Here is a 4,892-nt window from a genome sequence, read left to right on the forward strand (position 1 = left end):
GGGATGGATGGATGGATGATGGATGGATGATGGATGGATGATGGATGGATGGATGGATGGATGGAGGATGGATGGATGATGGATGGACAGGGATGGATGATGGATGGATGATGGATGGATGGATGGATGGATGGATGGATGGATGGATGGATGGATGGATTCCCTGCAGGATGTGTATTCCCTGTGGGACAGGGGCAGAACTGCTGAGCTCTTTCCTAGCTGTCCTTGGCATCCTGGCTGGAGGAGCAGGAAAATCTGAGTTCCTGGTCCTCAGCAAGGGAGTGTCTCACAGCCACTCATCCAGTGTTTTTGGATCTTCCTAATTAGCCCTCAGACATGACTCTGGCAGTGTTGGGAATCCAGGAAGCACCATTCCCACTTCACAAGGGTGTAGTGAGGAGCAGGAATCCAAAACTGCTGTTGAGTAACCTGAGCTGGGATTGATGTCTGGGGTCCTGCCCTGCCCCATGTGCTCCTTTTTATCCAAGACTATCACACTTGGATTTAAATGCCCTTGGGAAGAGGAATGAGAGATGGAGAAAGAAGGGAGAGCTGGAAGTTTTGCGGCTTTGCCAAGATCGTTGGTAACAACATATCACAAACTCATGAGCTTTTCCTTATTGATAGTGTGGGAACTGGTGTGCCCAGGGCAGGGCTGCCCAGATGAACTAATTAATGCCATGAATGTCATTTATCCATCTCTTCTGGCGCTTATCCGATGTTGTGAGGCCCTTTGGACTTTTTTCCTCTTGACTTAACTGCCTTTAAGGCACAAGTGCAGCCCTGAGGGATCGTCCCTGCACAAATCCTGACCAAGCAGGGTGTCCCTGGTGTCTCCAGGGCCTTTGGAGGAGTTAAACATTAACTCCTGGCCAGCTCCATCCGTCCAAGGTCCAGGAGGAGCCTGCATTTCCTGTTCCTGCCCTTTCCTGGTGATTCACTCACTCCTCCTCCCTGCCAGGAAGTCTTTGGCCTGGATGGAGCGGTGAGAAGGTGGAACAGGGACACCTGAGCTCTGAATGTACCACTGGAGATCAGCTCCTGATGCCTGGAGGGTTTCCTGGCTGGAATAAATCCTGGGTACCAAAAGACCCAGCTGAGCTACAGAAAAATGCCCCCACTTAGTGTAGCAGTGCCAAGCTGGTGCTCCTGGCAGGAATCCCCGTGAGCCTGTTGTTGTCCTGCTGTCCCCTGCCTGGATTGTTTTATCTGATCACATTAAATAAAAAGGTAAAACATTTTTCCCTGTGGCCCAGCAGCAGGGCAGGAGGCAGATGGGAAGAGCTGGTTTATTTGAAATTATAGCACAGTTTTTACACTCCAGCCTTGCCAAGGCTTTGGGTGTAGCCAGAGTCTGCCACAGGAGACGGATTGCTCAGGGCTGGCCGCCCCTGGAGCTCCACGGATCAGAGCAATGACAGCTCTGAGCTGCCCAAGGCACATCTCCCACACTGGGACTCAGTTTTGCCTGGAAAAGCTACTTCAGCACCGATGGAAGTTTGTGAAAATACAGTGGCACAATCTCTGCTGAGCTCAGGCCCAGCAGCAGAGCCAAGAGTCTCCCTGGCTTTGGATAAAACTTTGCTGTGGTTACCGGCATCAGGGGATCATGTGATGGCAGCTGATCTCTCCAACCTCCAACATTCTCACTCCAGGCCTCTTCTGCTGCACAAAAACATCGTCTGAGTGTTCAAAAACATCTTCTCCCTGCTCGGGTAATCATTTATTGATAGCAGAATTATCAGCCAAGTGTTGTTGAAGAAACTGCCACTGCTGGTGTTTCTGATCCTGCCAGGCCTTTTCCCAGCCACAAACCTTCAGCACCCTCACTTAAAGGGATTTCCAAACAGACACAGTTTCTCCCTCCAGCCCAAGGACAGCTTTGGCCTGCTCAACACAACATGCCACATCTGTTGATTCTTCAAGTTTGGGTTCTCAGCCCAGGGAATTAAGGGGGAATCAGGTCTAAGCTGGACTCTGAGCCCCTTTGAACCATGCTGATGGAGAAATGCATGCCTCAAAATGACTTTAAAGGCACTCTAGGGAGAGAGAAGAGCAGGAACCTGTCAGTTGGGAGCTGCTGTCCTCTCCAAAATCTCTCTCCTGTAAGGAACACAGCCTGGATTTTCTGGGACCTTCTTCCTGAGGGATAATGCAGGGTAAGGACAGGCAGAGTCAGCTCTGCCACAGGGTTGGTCCTCTGGAGAGATGAAAGGGAAGTGGTTTGGTGGCCAAATGAAAGTCGTGGCTTTAAAGAAGAATTAAAGCCAGATGTTTCCAGCAGCTGCTGAGCCCAGTCTTTTGTGTCAGAGGCACCAAGGAGGCCCTGGCAGCATCTGCACAGCTCTGTGGTGGGAACACCCTGTAATCCTGAAGGCTCCACCACGGTGCTGGAGCCTCCCTGGCTGTCTGGGAGGACGCAACAAGAGCTGAGGCAGAGATAGTGAAGCCAGCTCAATATTTATTCCATGTCTAAACAAATTTATTCCTTGCTGATAGCTGGCAGCAGAGGGTTGGTAATTAAATTCAGCACCTTTGGACAAAATATTGGGGCCAAGAGGTGTTTGAGCCATGTTGGCATCAGCTCTGCAGGCACAGGGCAAGATGTGGGGAACAGGGACACAACATCACCCCTGAGCCAGGGACTGGCTTTGGACCCCTTGAGCAGGTTGATGCCCAGGTAACCGAGAGAGAAATCTGCTGTGCAGAGACCTCACCACAGTCAGGAACAAGAAAAAATTCCTGCCTTTCTTGTGGTGTTTGTATTTGGCTGGGACTGAGTGAGTGCCCATTCCAGAGTGGATGGAACACAGGTGAAACAGCAGGAAAAGGGAAGCTGACCCCTTGTTTCAGCAGAGTCGTGGAGGGAGCAGCACTTCTCACGGTGAGGGAGAGCCCAGACCTCGGGGCTGCCTGTGGGAGGTTCCAGCTCACACCCAGGAGCCATAAATCTCTCCCAGAGCTGCTCCTACTGCTCCTTCACACTCTGCCTCGTGGTTGTAACATTCACTCCTGGCTTCCTAAGGCCAAATTCCTGGTGCCCTCGGCGCTACCCTGAGGTGGAGTTTCCTCTTGTGAAATCAGCGGCTGTCCTGTTGGCTCTGAGGGCTGGGAAAGGCTCTGTGTCCTGGTCCTCATCTTCCTCCTGCCCCATCCTGGCTTCTGGGATGCTCCTGCTCTAGAAGAGCAGGGGAAATGCCCTTGAATCCAGCTGGATCCTTTCTGCTGGAGAATGAGGAATAAATCCATAAGGTGTGCCTGAAGCAAGGAAAAGTCAATAGAGCAGAGGGAGGTTGGTGACAGGAAATCCCAGTTTTTACTGGCACTAGCTCACATCAGATAATCTGACTACAACAAGAAAGAAATCACTCCATATTCTGATTCCATGGAGCTGGGTGAGGAACTGCTGTAGGGAAGGAGATTCTTGCCTCGCCCTTTGCCTGTTCTCAGACTGGGATGTCTCATCTGTGTGTCCACCAGTTTGCTCTGCTCTGGAACACCCTGGGCAGGAGGAACGATTGTTTCTGCCGTGATTCCAAACCCAGCTGGTGGGAGAAGCTTTTAGGAGCTCCTGGGCTGCCCTGGATGGGGCTCAAGGGGGACTGCCCATGCCTCAGTCACAGCTGGTGACAAACAGCAAAGAACCTTCCCAGGTGTAAACAGAGAACTGGTTTCACCTCCTAACAGGTAGAAAAAGGGGTTTGCTGTGGACTGAGGTCGGGCATATCTTGGCAGCAAGAGGATTCCAGAATGGGTTCTGCAGTGCAAGAACAGTCCCCTCCCATTTATCCCACTCCAAGTTATTTATTCAACTTCTACGCCTTTCTGTTTCTTTTTCTTTCACTGCTCTGTGTCTTGGAGCTGCTCCCCACGGAACACCCAAGGATCTGCCAGCTGGGAGTTTGCTGGCCAGCTTGTGCTCCGTGTCTAATCTCCTCACTGGACCCTGATTATTCCCTGGCTCCGACTTATCCACAGGGATCTGTCCATCCCTAATTGCAGGTGATGGGGTCCCTCACAGGGCACTGATCCATGGCAGGGAACCCGAGGGCTGGAGTCTCCATCCTCCACCCACACCGCAGTCTTTGAATTCTCTTACCAAAACCAACAAGTTGCCTGTCAATACGCTGTAATAAATTTTGTGGATCTTTCTCTAAAGCAAAGTGAATTCAAGGTGTGTTTTCCTGGCAGGAACCCCCTCGGAGCATCATTCCTGCTGCTCTCCCCGTGGCTCTGGGGGTGTAGTCTACCAAAGTCGGGGTGTACAAAAGGATTTTGTGCTCGGGACTTTGCTCAGCCCTTCTGATACCTGAGCTCAGGTGTGTGATCCCGGCAGTGGGAGCATTACCTGGGCAAGGCACAGAACGGACAATTTGGGCTCCATCCCTTCCCAAAAAGCCGAGCTGAACCAAGGCCTGACTTCTCCAGGACGCTGCCGTGGCTTCGTGCCCTGTCTATATTGGTGCTGTCTGGAGGAAATCCTGATTCTGTGACACTCCCAGCGGAGCCAGGGCCCCTTCCCAGCACTTCCCCACCCGTTCCTGGCCGGGGCGAGCCCTGGCAGCCGCTCCGGCCCCTTCCCCGCGGGGCCCACCCGAAAACTGGGAAAACCGGGGAAAAAAGGGACCGGGGCAGGCGGTGGGGTCAGAGCGGGGTCTGACCGCGGCGCTGCGTGCATAAAGGAAGCATAAAAGATTTTGAGTTCTGTAATTAGAAAAAAAACAATAAACTAACTAACCAACAACACCCCCCCAAAACCCCAAATCCCAGAACGCGGCTCACGACCCTTCCACTCCCTTAGCGGGGGACGCCGCTTCCCCCGCGCGGCGCTGCAGCCACCGCGCCCTCTGGCGGAGCCTGGCGTGACGGCCGCACCCCCCCCCCGCGCGGGG

Source organism: Parus major, linkage group LGE22 (assembly GCF_001522545.3).
Source record: "Parus major isolate Abel linkage group LGE22, Parus_major1.1, whole genome shotgun sequence".
Lineage (NCBI taxonomy): Eukaryota > Metazoa > Chordata > Aves > Passeriformes > Paridae > Parus > Parus major.